Raw genomic sequence first — 15,943 nt, 5'->3', positions numbered from 1 at the left:
GCAAGCAACCCCAGACAGGTTTCACTCTTGTTGGAACGTGTGAGTGAGGTGTACCTTATATCCTGCTGGACAGTGAGCAAGGAATGTGGCTCTGGGCATACCCTCGGCCACTTAGGGTGTTGTGCCAAGCTATGCCTCATTCTAATGAGGCCTTTCTAGCCTGAAAGTACTCTGAGGCTGTTTGTGTTCCCATCTGGAGGTGACCAGGCCTGACCTCCGTTGAGAGTGGCATACTGGACGAAAGATGATAGTCTAGAATGCAACCCCGAGTGATTGCCAGTGATGAGATTCATGTAGCATTCCCTCCATCACATTGTTGGTTGTTGTGGTAAGTACTGGTGTGCCTGCCCTCTTTTTGCTTATCTGGGTGCTTAGTATATTGCCTTCTGCCCCCCAAAGCTCTGTGATGCTGTAAGCATACAGAAATGTTAAACCAAAGCAGTATCTGGGAAGTCAGTGTGGGCAGAGTGGACGTCAGGCATTAAGAGGTGTGTACTAGGAGACAATGCTCACTCCCAGATGGTCACGTAAAATGCCAGGTGGCCCAAAAATACCTCAGGTGGCATTGGAAAGCCAACTTCTATATCTAGGAGACCTGCATGGCACTAGGGACATATTCTGCTTTGGATTGAGGATACCGAGTGGCCAGCTGTGGGCGCTAGGCTAGTCTCTTGGTTATGCGAGTGGCTATTTATGTGCACATGGTGTGGGCTTGCAGTAATTGCTCTCCTTGCCCGGGGGGTGGGGGGGAGGGTGGATGGGAGAGGCATATAGAACCTGCTGTCAGGAAGGTGTATTCTAGGCCCTGATGCTTTATCCCTTTGCTTTACTGATCATGTTCTGATTGGCTTTACCTGTATTTGGGCGACTCTCTCCTTCTTTCTTATCAGCTGAGATATCCTGGGAAATCGTTTTTATAGAAAAAAAAGGGAAAATGAGACACCCTTGACAGATCTTTGTAGGTGATGTTTATTGAAAAGATGTATTGCAAGTAGCACAAGAGAAATACATGACCACCTTCAACACAGCCCAATGCACACCACTGTGAACAACCACATCACAGAAGAATAGGCAATACATGACCACCTTCAACACAGCCCAATGCACGCCACTGCGAACAACCACACCACAGAAGAATAGGCAATACATAACCACCTTCAAAACAGCCCACTGCAAGCCACTGCGAACAACCACACCACAGAAGAAGAAGCACAACGTTGTAGAACTGAATGAGATTAAAGCCATCTCTAGCTTTGGGATAAACATCACATAATCCATTAATAGCTCCTTTTCAGGGCACTATTTTCTGAAAATGCTAAAGAAAGTGGTGGATTGTGGCGTTTGCTTCTAGAGGAAAGGCAAAGTGTCCATTGTGGCAGCTGTTTGTCGGTGTGAATGTGGTAAAGCAGGATGTTATATTCAGACTGAGCGGACAACATGTGTGGTTCAGCAGCCAGTTTAGTGAATCTGCTCGCGGGAGGAGACAACACTTCCATTCTCAATGTCTTCAGTGATCGACCGTACTTTGGTTCTGCTGGAGATTGTGGTGTGTGTCCCTGAGGAGACTGAGGAGAAAGAGAAAGGTTTATTAGCATCCTTACAGTCAATCCCTTCCATAAACCTTCAAGCGGAATAGGTTTGACCCAAAATCACAGACACATTCTGCAAAACCAGGTTTAAAAGAAGATGTTAGCCACAGGGGCTACCAAATAGCATCTGTGTGCAATGCAAAGCACTTGTGGCCTTATTTATATGTTCAGTAGTGCAAGCTTCCCAGGGGTGCAGCTGCAATTGGTGCAGCAGGTGAAGTGGCAGTGGGGCCCGGAGTCATGATGACCCATTACACCCTGACAGTGCTGCACTTACTACCACATGTACAAGGTTCTAAAGGACATCTCTCAAAAGCTATTAATTCACTTGCAGGAGTTCTCATTCAAGGTCCCTGCAGTCAAAATAAATTTTTAAAGATTCTTCAATTTAATTGTTCTGAATTGTAAAGCACTTAACGCTAATGGTTCCTACAATTCTGTCCTGATGAAGGCCCCATTAAATGATGTTAAGGAGTCAAAACGTCGACTTTTCAGTCATATTTGCAGTGATTGCCGGACTATGAGGAACCTAACCACAATTGTTTTTAATGGGGCTCTACATTTAATAGATGTCCTGATAGTTAAGGCATGTCTTGGTTATTCACAGTTTATTGCTGTATTTTGCATTAGCCACTGATGACTTATTTTCACTCTCACTGCACCGTCACCTGTAGCACCTTTCCATATTTTGGAATTGTCTTTTTACTCATGTAATGCACACAGCAATTACATTTAGGATGCTTTAAAAGCATTTATTGTGATAGCAGGGTCATTGAATAGGATAACCCCTGCAAATGTATTAAGTGCCTGATTATATGTCTGGCGGTCCACGGACCACCAGACTAATGGGGGCACGGCAGTGGCAATCCAGTCACCACCACACTGGCGGTCCAATGCCCTATTACAATTAGGGCGGTTGAACAGCCATTGCACCGCCGCAACCACCTGGTGGTGGTGCAGCAGTCTGAGTGCCACAATATGCTTGGTGGTGCCCTGAGGCACTGCCAAGCAAATTACGACTTTCCTCACCGCCAGCGGTCTCATGGAGATTCTTCCTCCATGAAACTGCTGGCAGAGAGGAAAAAAGAGGGCCTTACTGGACCTCCCCTTGCCCCTGTGCATGGGGTGCATGCATGGGGTCACATGTTGTGCCTCCTTGTATTACTGCACCCACAGTTCCTGCATAGGAAGGAATGCATGCCATGGTGGATTCCTTCCCGTGCAGGAACGTGCATGGCGGTCCCTAAGTGGTGCCGTTTAAGGCTCACTAGGAGCCTTTAAACTGCACCGCCACGCCGTCCGCCTGACCACATAAGTACTTGTAATGGGGCCGGTGGAGGTGAGTTTTGGCGGTGCAGGAGCATGGTGGTGGTGAGCTGCCCGTTCCTGCACTGCCAAAACTCGTTATCAGCCCTAAATGTTTCTGAATGATTTCCTTTGGAACACTGCTGTGCATGTGGGCTTCATTACCCCAGTTGATTTCCTTTGAACACTGCTGTGCATATGGGCTTCATTACCCCAGTTGATTTCCTTTGAACACTGCTGTGCATATGGGCTTCATTACCCCAGTTGATTTCCTTTGGAACGCTGCTGTGCATATGGGCTTCATTACCCCAGTTGATTTCTTTTGGAACACTGCTGTGCATGTGGGCTTCATTACCCCAGTTGATTTCCTTTGAACACTGCTGTGCATATGGGCTTCATTACCCCAGTTGATTTCCTTTGAACACTGCTGTGCATATGGGCTTCATTACCCCAGTTGATTTCCTTTGGAACACTGCTGTGCATATGGGCTTCATTACCCCAGTTGATTTCCTTTGGAACACTGCTGTGCATATGGGCTTCATTACCCCAGTTGATTTCCTTTGGAACACTGCTGTGCATATGGGCTTCATTACCCCAGTTGATTTCCTTTGGACACTGCTGTGCATGTGGGCTTCATTACCCCAGTTGATTTCCTTTGGAACACTGCTGTGCATGTGGGCTTCATTACTCCAGTTGATTTCCTTTGGAACACTGCTGTGCATATGGGCTTCATTACCCCAGTTGATTTCCTTTGGAACACTGCTGTGCATGTGGGCTTCATTACCCCAGTTGATTTCCTTTGGAACACTGCTGTGCATATGGGCTTCATTACCCCAGTTGATTTCCTTTGGAACACTGCTGTGCATATGGGCTTCATTACCCCAGTTGATTTCCTTTGGAACACTGCTGTGCATATGGGCTTCATTACCCCAGTTGATTTCCTTTGGACACTGCTGTGCATATGGGCTTCATTACCCCAGTTGATTTCCTTTGGAACACTGCTGTGCATATGGGCTTCATTACCCCAGTTGATTTCCTTTGGAACACTGCTGTGCATATGGGCTTCATTACCCCAGTTGATTTCCTTTGGAACACTGCTGTGCATATGGGCTTCATTACCCCAGTTGATTTCCTTTGGACACTGCTGTGCATGTGGGCTTCATTACCCCAGTTGATTTCCTTTGGAACACTGCTGTGCATATGGGCTTCATTACCCCAGTTGATTTCCTTTGGACACTGCTGTGCATGTGGGCTTCATTACCCCAGTTGATTTTCTTTGGAACACTGCTGTGCATATGGGCTTCATTACCCCAGTTGATTTCCTTTGGAACACTGCTGTGCATATGGGCTTCATTACCCCAGTTGATTTCCTTTGGAACACTGCTGTGCATATGGGCTTCATTACCCCAGTTGATTTCCTTTGGAACACTGCTGTGCATATGGGCTTCATTACCCCAGTTGATTTCCTTTGGACACTGCTGTGCATATGGGCTTCATTACCCCAGTTCCATTGGAATACAGAGGGCCCCATTTCTCTTCCTGATATTTCACTGCCCCGACATCGGTCAAGGGAGTCATTCTCCTCGCTAGCACTGAGGCTCATGGTGTCCTCTCTGCACAACTGAAGTTGAAAAGGGTCTTACATTTGGGACCCCCTAGCGAAGATCCACCCACCCGATTTAGAAATCCCCACGGTTCTGGTGAGATCTCTTTGCAAATAGTGCACCGGCTAGTCTGGTGGATGCATCTCTGCGAAGCTTTATGCCAAACACCCATTCACAGTGCTCTGGCCTGTTCTGCAGTCCTTTTTACTGTTCATAAACAATCCCCACAGTAGAGGGTGTTTAAAGACAAAAAACACTAAAGTCCTTGACATGCAGAACCTTTCTCCATGGGTGTCAGGGAAATCTGCCACTATGACCTCGTGGCCCTGTGACAAATGGTTTCCGGGTCAAAGCCTTCTACCAGCCAGCTGAGGCTCCACAGGCAGAGAGCTGGCAGCATCCCCTTGTCCACCCGGAGCCTGGGCACCTCAGAATGTATGTTAAAGCTTCCTCCCCTTCGACTCCTATAGCACCGCCTGTGGCAGGACTAACACGTCTGAAGTCTCTACTGTGATCAGAGTTCAGAAAGCTCATTTACTATTAAGGGGCGGCTTCCCATTGTGATGTGTGGGGTGAAGCTTTCCACTTGTTCATTGAAACCCAATGTAACTCATGCCGCATGCAAGTTCAGAAATCAGGGATCGCCAATGAAACAGAGTCCACATCTTTGCAGCATTGACCAACCCTAATTTGAGGGAAGTGGAGAGAAGGGTAAAAAACATAGTGCATGCTTTTATCCACAAGGCCCAAAATGAATGGCCCAACACAATAACAAGGGTACATTAGAGGAAAGGAGGGGCACGGAAGATATAAGAGAGACATTCACATTTCTATAAGAAATAAGTATTCGAGTAAATGATTGCCGGCAGAAACCTACTATAATAGAGGTCGGAGGCAGACAGGAGCAAAAAAATCTTGCATGAAAATATTAAAAATTCAGCGAAAAAACTTTTTTTTAAAACATGTGGTGAAATGCAGACTTTGAAAAGTGCTAGAGGGCTGGAGAGGAGCAATTACCAAAGAAGACTAGGTAAAACTACAGATGACGTCATTTTTGTAAATGGAGAAGACAGTGCCATGGGTGGACTGACAGATCCTGCTAAGCGTTACCTCCCATCAAATTCTCTGTTAATATTTAGATCAAAAACATTCATCAATAGACTACTACTGAAGCAAAGATACATATTAGTGATTAAAAACAACGTAATTATCTTACCTTCTTTACCTCCAGGAAAATAGGATCTGTTTCTGTGAAGATAAAAAGAAAAATGTGTAAGATACTTTGTGCATTAACGTTTACAGAACAAAGAAGCTGTGTTTTTTAAGGTCATACATGTAAAAGCATGAGCTGACAGAGAAGTTAGTGAGATCTGAAGATCAACAACGTATTTTATTTATGTATTTGAGGATTTTTTTGAAGCAGTGACATCTGTGAAAGCCGACTTCCTAGGCTATAGGAATGTATATGTATTGTTAGGACAGGTTTTAAAACAACTGAGTAGGCTAAACATTCATTCAGAAATATGCATGTTGCAATTCCAAATCCTCTAAAGACTAGCTTGGTATTTAGCCATTGTGAGTTTGAATTCCATGGGTTAATAATACCACTATTTGAGAATGATTTTAGTTATGGCCATAGAAACACATTTGGACGCACTCAAAGTCCTGCACAGATTCCACAGTGTTTGCAGCTGATTTCAAATTCCGATTTGAGGAAAATGTACACTCAGGCTTCTGTATTATCCCATGCAAATTTCTCCAGGTATCACACGAAGGATTTTGCATGGGGAAATCAAGTCGAAAATGAGTAAAACACGTGGGGGTTTATTTACACGTCCCTTGCGTCGCCTGTGCATCACTTTTTGAGACGCACCGGCGGCGCAACATGCTGCCACATATTTACAAGGACACGTTAAGCCACCCTGCGTGGCTTATAGTGTCCTTGTAAATATGCCCCTTTACACGCAGCACTTTGCGTGAAAGGGGCGTGCAATGAGTGTCTCTGTGGGTATTCCCACTCAACACCCATGGCTTCTGCCGCATTTCCAGATTTACGAGAAATCATAAACTTGGAAACGCGTCAGAATGCTACGCCTCCGCAGGGGAGGCATTTTTCCTTGTTCTTTCCTCTTTCTATGCGTGCCGCATTCTGCAGCACACATAGAATGAGGAAATCACCTCTTGTGATTGTTTATGTGCAGGAAGGTGTCCCTTCCTGCACATAAACAAGCATTACAAAAATGACGTTTTGCTAATTTTACGTGTGCTGCATTAAGATGCACACATAGAAATTTCGAAACGCCATTTCAGATTGTTTATGTGCAGGAAGAGGCACCTTCCTGCACATAAACAATCACTCCCCTCAACTCAGGCACACCTGCGCTCTGGTACAAGGGTGCCTGTGTAGACGCATGGCAGCTAATTGTGTGCCAGCGCAGGAGAGAGCAAAGGGATCCGTCATATCATTGTAGCCAAATGGCTTGCGGCACCACGCTGCGTTTATTGCTTGTAAATAAGTTGTTAACTATCACTGCCTGTCTCCAGAGAGATATCAGATTTTCCTCAGCAACTTTTCCACTGAAAGGAGAGAAATCATTAGCAAATACAGTAAGAAAATTGACAATTTTGAGGTTTCGGTCTTCAGGTGCTGTTTTACAGACTACACATAACAGAAACTGATGTGAGAATCCCACAGTCATTGTTTTTATTTTCTGTTTCTCAGATTAGTTTCTATTGATTCCAGACAGCATCGCTGAATTAAAGTATGCAGGCAAGGCTAGGGTCTTGGACTAACAATTTTGCACACAAGGTGATGCAGGTATGCATTTGATTTGTACTGAGGGTACAGCCAAGTGCACTTTGTCAATTTGTTGCTAATTGATAATGAAAATCCTTTCGTCTTCTCTCTCTATTTTTAGTGTTATCCATTCGGAATTGTTAATCTATTTTTACATGACTATCAAGGCAGAGATACCATTGCAAAGTCTTTCCTCCATATTTAGTCCTATGACTAGTCTACATTGCCTTTCCAACTCATCTCTTTATGTTCCTAGCTCACCCCTTGATCCAGATCACTTCCTGTGTCAGAAAACACATCTAATGCATGCAGTGGATGAGTGGAGAGGGAAAGTGAATGGCAGCAAAATTGTAGGTCGGTTGCAGAAAATAAATACAGGCTAAAACAATTACTCGGATGGTGGTCTACGCCATTCATATGGACGTATTTGCTTTAAGGCAAAGAGAACTGACCATTCATCACCAAGATCAAAGGAGATGTACAGATAACAGAAGACCCACTGTCCTATGGCACCACCAGAAGCAGATCATTGGTCCTCCATGATTCTACCTCCCTAGCAGATGTCTGAGAACTTCTGACTCGGAACTGGTCGCTGTCCCAAAGATCAACAGAGAATGGTTGGGTGGTCATTCCTTTAGATACCTGACAGCCAAACTTTGGAACGCTCTTTCGCTGGAGTTGAGACTGGAAGATGCAGAGTCCATTTTCCAGGAAAATCTTAAAACCTGGTTCTTAAGGCAAATATAAGGAATGAGTGAGACAGACAGCAGACCGGCGGTTCTTCTTTGGTAGCCTTGCACGGGGACACGCCATAGGGAGAATCCGTGCGCTTTACAAAACTGCTAACATAACAACATCACATAACACGATTCCATTGGCTCCTTATCCATACTTGTTGGAGTAATAGCTATATGTGAGCGAATAAACCCCTTTGCAGAATACTCACGGAATGTCCTCCCCGTCCAGTAAGCGGCGGTAGGTGGCGATCTCCAACTCTAGCCGAGTTTTCACATCCATCAGCACCTTGTAATCATAGTTGTGGCGTTCCAGGTCGCTCCGAAGCTCGGCCAGCTGTTCCTCCACATTGCTGATCAAGGCCTGGACTTGGCTGAGCTGGGCACAGTACCGGCCTTCGGTCTCCGCCAAGGTTCCTTCTAGCGCACTTTTCTGAGAACAAAAAGAGGGAATAGGGATTTAAAGGGCAAGCATAGTGTCATTCTCTCTGCATGCCCATTTCCGCCAGCCGTTGTAGGTCCCCCTAAGTCCAAATGCAAGTGAGGGTTTGCAGTCACATATTCACCCACCTACTCCGTCTAAATTTTAGAGGTGGGATTAATGAGTGATGAAAAGCAATGTCAGTGGAAGGACATTAGGCATCAAAAAAACATCAAATACATAGACTGATCAACCTTTTCGATTGGTATGCTGCCAACTTGTGGGAAAGGGTGGTTGATGCCTCCTGTTCGTACCCTCTTGGCATGACATAGGTGTATCCCAAGAGGACATGCCTGGTGTGAAGTCATACCTACCATGCTTAGCTGAGCCTGCAGGTCTATCTCCAAGCCTTGGACGCTGTGTCTCAACTCAATGATTTCCGTCTGCACAGACTGCACTTGTGACGCACCCGAGGTCACCTGTTGATTCAGTTCTTCACTCTGAAATGGAAAGAAAGTACATACACAGCCTTCTCAGTGAGGTATGAACATTTTAATGTCGTTTAAAGTTCTTTTGTTAGGAAGATGTTCCACCCACAAGTGCGTTAGGAGAACAGAAGAGAACAGTGCCGGATTACCAAATAGGAAAACTAGGCACCGGCCTATGGGCCCCACTCCTTTTAGGGGCCCCGCGACAATGGATCAAAATAATATTGATTTGATATTGAAAGAAAATTACAATCAAGTGTTCTTAAATATTGCTTCCAAAAGATAGAAAAAAATGAATCAACTCAAAGAAACAAAACTTTTACATTATACAGACAAATACTGTATTAATGTAATGTACCCATTAACAACTTAAAGTACATAAACTAGTGACATCAGATTCACATAACAGTTTGTCTCTAAAAAGCTCATCTTCTGGTAGCTGGCAGTTTGTAAAAAAATCCGGTACATTCGGTATTATGAGATAATTTACGAGGGGGGGCCCGAAACTGCGACTGCCTCTGCAGGATTTAATCTGGCACTGGAAGTGAAGACTAACTCTGCCAAACTGAGAAATTTCCACAATATTGGAAGATGGCTGACATGATATTGGGGCTTTGGACCCTGAAATGGCAGCCTCTTCTACAGCGGGACCCACCTCAAGGAAAGAAGTCTAGATTCTATGGCAGTGATTTCACTGTGCCATGTGCATATCAGCATATGTGGCTGATAGAATTGTTCTTTCAAAGTCCCAGTACATTCCCAGTACTCGCATTACAAGCATCTCCGGGCATGCTGGGAACTGATGGCTGCTCTGCCACCATTGTTGTCAGCACTTCCACTGCTCAAATAACATCCTGCATGAGGCCGAGGACCAATGTTACACTTGCTTAAAGACGGTCTTCTGCCATATTCAAACTAGTGTGTAAGAATATTGAGGATGAAGGATGGGACTCTAGCAGAATTTTGCCAGCTGTCTTAAAACAACCCATCTTTAATTCAGGCCCTTGGTTTGTGAGTTTTCAGGGGGGACTTTACCTTGGTGGTGAACCAGGTCTCGGCCTCTTGCCTATTCTTTTCCATCACCCTCTCATATTGTCCTCTCATTTCATTGAGGATCTTGTTGAGATCAACAGGTGGTGCGACGTCCACTTCCACGTTGACCCGGGCTCCGAGCTGCGCACGCAGTATGGTCACGTCCTGTGGGGAGAATATTGAAGTAAGAAGGAAGCGATAGATAGCACACTCATCTGTTCCTCTCCACCGCTCACAGAGCTCTGCGGGTTACCAAAGAGGACTGTGTCGTGAACTGTGTGAGATCCAGTCCTTAATCTCAATCAAATGTCCCACAGGAAAACATCAGCTCTGCTTTGGGCATGTTGGCAGAGTGGTGCTGTGCTGTGTTTACTCTGTTAGTCTTACTGTAGACATTCACAATCCAGTCCCTGGCAGCCAATGGTAGGGTGGGATTTATCAATATTCATATCAATAAGACTGGGACTTGTTTGTGGATAACATTTGCATTCCCATCGAAAATCATGAATTATTTACAGACTGCTAGGGCTAGAAATGCAAACCCTTAACATTCGATTCATGGCCAACACATGGATCATTAAATAACGCAGAGGTTAAGACGGATTAGCAAAGTAATGCACACGTTGCAAAGACCTCTTTGCCACCAGACCCTCATTTTATCTGATAGACTCTTGCTAGGCAGCACCTTTTCATGATTCTTCTTCAGGTGCACCAGCACTTCCTTCAAGCTCTCGCTTTGCAGCTCCAGGTCACTCCTCTCCAGGGTGAGTTCATCAAGGACCCTCCGCAAGCCATTTACATCGGCTTCCACGCTCTGGCGAAGACCCCGCTCCACGTCAAACCTGGGAGGGTGAGAGCCGACATCAAAACCTCTGGGATCTGGAAGATAGGTTTGGAAAGGGAAGACTGGCGCAGTATCTTGCGTGATGAGGCGGGACTGGCTCGCCATGGGTAACCTCCTTATAGGCTTCGAAAGGGAACACTGGCGCAGTATATTGTGTGATGAGGCGGGACTGGCTCGCCATGGGTAAGCTCCTTATTATTAAGCATTCACCTCTGGCCACTTAGATCCAAATGCCAAAGTTGGCCGGTAAATATTCAATGTACTTTGTAAAATTAACTTGACGCAGTGAAAGCCCGAGGGTCTGATTTATCAAAAACGCATAAATGCTAAATATGTAGACTCCGGGCCATGCACTGCAGACATTCAGGACTTTTCTCCTATTCTCAAATGTTTTCGGCAAATATCAAGAAAATCTATGACTGTCAGATATGTCATCACAGACCAGAAAATATACTGGGGTTGGGGAATATGTCCACTTGCACAACGTTTATTCTTTTTCCTTCAGATAGATAACATTGTTATCCATGCGAAGGAATCATTCAGTTACACAGCCTTACAAATGGGGTCTTAGATGCGTTTATCCATACACATTTCACCTCATAAACCTACAAGAGGATTGAGGTGCAGTAAATGTAATCAGGTGAGCTAATGTTTGTAGTGTCATAGCGCTTTACTCTTTGAATATCATTTTCAAAGTCCCCCAGCTGTCCTCATTTCCCCCTCCTTTCTTATATAGCGCAAACTCGGCCCAAAGTCAACAGAGCACTTTAGTTGAGAATCTGATGACATTAAGGAAGGTCAGATTGATTTTTTTCATTCCCTTCCATCTGCTCTTCTTCTGTTCCTGTCCTATTTATTTGTCTTCTGTTACTGTTCCATTCCTCCTATTCTAGTTATTTGTCTTCTGTTGCTGTTCCATTCCTCCTATTCCCACATATTTTTCTTCTGTTTCTGTTCCAATCCTTTAATTCTTACCTGACTAAGATCACTCTTGTCTTCTTCCTAATTTTTTTGAATTGCTAATGTTTATACTAAACATTTAGGGGACAATTTCTATCTTGGCGTCATCGATACTCCATCACATTGGCAACAGAGTCTCTATACCACCAAGTTAATAGTCCGCCTGCCCGATTTAGATGCAGGTTGACCCTAGGTTTTATTACGGAAGAGGCTACTCCGTCTCCACTGTGATTAAATCCCTCCAATGGCCCAATGGAGTACGGGGCGTCAGAGACAGACCTGGAATTCCACCCACTTGATTTAGATGGGCGAAATAAGAGGTCAGTTTTCACTGCCTGTCAGTAAAATCCTGGTAGTATGGGACAGTGAAAACTGCTAAATACTCCTCTCACCATGGGAGAGGACTCCTATGGTGAGGGTATGTTTAAAAAACATAAAAATAAAATTTCAATGTCAGGCTCCATCCTGTTGATGTATGAACTATGACAGCGGTTCCTGCCAATGCTTTATAAATGATCGCAAGCTTGGCAGTCATTTATATGTTCAGCAGACAGCATCCCTATCAGGGCGATGGAGAAATTTACTCCATCAGCCTAGTGGGGAAACAGCCACCCGTCCAAAATCTCAATTATTCCCTTTGTCTGCAAACATGGGCTTCGAATGGGTGGGCCAGGGGTTTCATTAAAGCTGTATCCTCCTTTCTCTTCCTTCTTTATGGAATCTGGGAGATATAATCATCCCGGGAGGAACGTATCACACAACACTGCACCACAATAATCTAACGTATTGGAAACCCAACCACTATGATTCCTTGTAAAAGAGAACTACTAAAAACATATAAATGAAAGAATATATCCATATCAATGAAGGATCAATCAATAGTAGCCTTATGTAGATCCTTACTCAGATTCATCATATCACAAACTAACGTTGTACGGCTCCGCGAGTAGTAGGGTGGTCTGGTTTTTATCACATGGAACAATATACATGAAATGGTCCAGTCCATTAGAAGACCTGCTTGTTGCGGAAGTCCTCAGCAGCAAGCCTGGCATTGTCAGTTTGCAGGACACACTTGGCGTTGTCCACAGTGGCGGCCTGGATCTGAAACACAAGGCAAACTTTCAGGTAAGGACAGACACTGATTACCAGGAAAGAGCATGTGATGGTTTGATATTCATTCAGAATAGGCAACAAGGAGAGATATTAAGAAACAATGGAGGAGCTGAAGGGGTTTAGGGACACAGTTCCATAGGCTGCAAAGGTCCACGGCAGTTCTAAGAATACATTTCTCTCTCCATCTCTCAAAAATCTCCTGAACCACTATGAATTTTCACAAAGGAACGTTAATCTATGCCTAAAGAACCTCAAAGTATGGGGTTCTTCATTGTTTGAGAAAGCTCTTCTACCACAGAGTCTTAGAGATCGCGGTTGGGGGATTGCTTAACTCTAAGGTTGCTTGACAATTGTATTAGAGTAGTGCAACGGAGATACAGAGACTAGATATTTCATTATCGACATTCCATACATAAACACATATATGGTTGTAGTCAATTGAATAGTGGAAGGAGGCACGCATGTGATTTTGTGATGAGGTCAGGTTTTCTGGGTTTCATGTTTGGACCCTGATGTTCCATGTGTAGGCTATGAATTGTTCTAGGGTGTAGGAGGGTCTCCGTTGCTGTGTGGGAGCGCATTCCTATGGAAGGCGCCAAGTACCTCACAGTTGATTGGGACCATAAGGGTGCACATTGCATCCCTTCTGTTGGCCAACCATTGCCGATCTGGAATCTCCTCAAGTGTCCTACTGAGAAACACTCCTTTCAGAAGGCTTCTCCTGCTTGGCTTTGACATCATCAAAAAAATATCCTTTCCTTTTTCTTACAAGAGAACAGAATCAGCATGAAATCTAGGTTACGGGAGAACTACTTCGCTTGAAGAAGGAAGGGAACTAGAAAAAGAGGAATTGGAACGGAGCGGACGCTCTCCAGGTTCACCGTAGCGTTGAAAATTGACCTTCCCGTTTAGGGGAACAAGTGAGTCCATTCAATGTCTTTAAACACACAGACAGCACAGATTCAATGCCACCAGGTTAGGAGGGTAGAGGCATCCCTGGCATGTAACTGACTTATCTCCTCTCTAGCATCTTTCCAACTATAATTCTGTCTAGTTCCAAAGACTGTGGCCCATTACAGCCTGAAGGTTTCTAACTGAGACATAATCTGGCATGTCAAGTCCACATTCAATTCTGCAGCCGCCTACTTGGCCCCTAATCACTACCACTCTTGGTAGATAGCGATAACCTCATCAGAAGACCCTCGGACTGATGTGACATGAGTTGGGAGCTGGTCTTTGCTCTGCCAGCCACAGCATCTCCTAGAGCTGCCAGTGTGCTCAGTGCTGGACCTTCCAAGGGCACCATCTCACCCCTCGATTCTGTATGCTGAACGCACTGAGATCAAAGTCACAGTCTTTCTTGTATGCCAGTTTGCTCAACCATGAAACTGGCAACCAGTAAAAAACAACCCTATGTCTAATGGAAAATAATTTGCAAAGAGTCTATGGTGTTCATTAAAACTGCTAACCGTGACCACTGGCCACTAAAGAAAACAAGATGGCGCCGCTGCAATGATGTCCCTCAATAAACTCTTGCCTGGGTCAAGAAGATTGAGTCATTTGTTACAGTTTCTTAAATAAATTGACTCCTAGAGAAAAAGTTTTGTGCTCTGAGCAGGAGTTCATGAACTAAAGCAAACATGCTGGCAAGGATGTCTGGATAAATGTGCTCCCAAAACACATGTACACTGTTCTCTGTTGTCAGGCCTTAAATTGGTAAGATTTACATTTCCAATGAAGTACAATTTGACAGTATGAAATCAGCTGTGAAACATTTGGCGGTGTCTCTCGTTGAGAAAGCCCCAGCGCCCTGAGTATTCAGTCAGGTCACCTTGACTCCTTCTTTGTATCTCCCCTGGAGTTTAGAGCCTGCGGAATGCAAGCACTTCCTTCTTTGGGTTTCCTAACTGTGCAACATCCTTTTCAAGTGTACTGGTGAATCAGTGCATTTTCCTTTGTCATAACTGGCCACCTCGTTCCACACAAAGCTTTTCTGTTCCCTTGCAAAAGACTTTTAAAACAGTAAAACAACCTCAGTGGAAAAATAGGGAGAAAAACCTCGAATCATTGGTATTCTGAGAAGAAGAAAATATGCAAAAACTTCCCCTTTTCCCCGGGGTCTCCACAAAGTCAGCTCCCTATAAACAGACTTCTCAAGACATCACTTTCAATGTCTCTCACAAACTTCTGTCCGCCAAACAATATTGATTTGTAGGGAATGAAGATGTTTAGAAGTGTACATCTAGACGAGCATAAATTCAGGGTATAACGGAGGGCATTCTTAAGAAGGCCATAACAACTTCTTGCTTAGGGGATAAACTAATAATGACACTTGCCATATACTATCAAATCTCTTACGATTGTTCATGCCCTTCGTAAACTAGCCAGGCAAGAAGGTTTGAAGCAGCAGCGTCCTAACAGAAGGGATGCTCTACCTTGTTTTGAAGCTCTTCGATGGTCCTGAAGTAGGGATGGAAGTCTGGGGACATGTACGGTACTTGCTTGTCGTACCACTCTCTGATCTGCCGCTCCAGTTGGCTGTTCTCCTGCTCCAAAGAATGCACCTTTCCCAGGTAGGTGGCCAGGCGGTCATTCAGGTACTGCATGGTTTCCTTCTCGTTGGCATTAAGGAGGCCCTCGTTGACCCAGCCGTCTCCAGAGACCCCGAATCCCCCGCCATAGCCACCACCCATCCCAGTGGAAAACTGAGACATGGAGATGTCTCCGCTGCCTGCTTGGAGCTCTGTAGGAGCCTCCCACACGGACAGAAGACACGCGGGAAGAGACACCACTACCTCCCAGACCTCCAAGCCCAGATGATGTGGAATAGCGAACGCTCCCGCCTGGGAGGCTACCTTTCAGAGACCCAGAAGAGGAGTAGCTCTGCCTGATGGTATGGCTCATGATGACAGCCCTAGAACTTCCTAAGTCCAAAAGGGTTTGGTCCTGACTCGATTCTAAGTGTCCTAATCTTTAAATTTCCAACCGCGACATTGCCCATAGAAGGTAACGGGAACCCGCAGTTGTGTTTACACACTGCACACGGCCCCCTTGGG

General features: G+C 45.0%; 1 pseudogene across 1 annotated transcript; it reads right to left on the bottom strand.

Annotated features, from left to right (window-relative positions):
* Positions 1-948: 948 nt before the first annotated feature.
* Positions 949-15,791, bottom strand: LOC146869276 (keratin, type I cytoskeletal 42-like; annotated as a pseudogene). Its single transcript, XR_014979483.1, has 8 exons — positions 15,323-15,791; positions 12,793-12,875; positions 10,656-10,812; positions 9,974-10,135; positions 8,825-8,950; positions 8,242-8,462; positions 5,715-5,746; positions 949-1,565 (listed from the first exon to the last, which is right to left on the bottom strand). The product of XR_014979483.1 is annotated as a keratin, type I cytoskeletal 42-like (transcript).
* Positions 15,792-15,943: the final 152 nt, after the last annotated feature.

The sequence above is a fragment of the Triturus cristatus genome, chromosome 1_1, assembly GCF_964204655.1.
Source record: "Triturus cristatus chromosome 1_1, aTriCri1.1, whole genome shotgun sequence".
NCBI classification, from domain to species: Eukaryota; Metazoa; Chordata; class Amphibia; order Caudata; family Salamandridae; genus Triturus; species Triturus cristatus.
The sequence above is the reverse complement of the archived record's forward strand: the minus strand, read 5'-3'. Positions and strand labels throughout refer to the sequence as shown.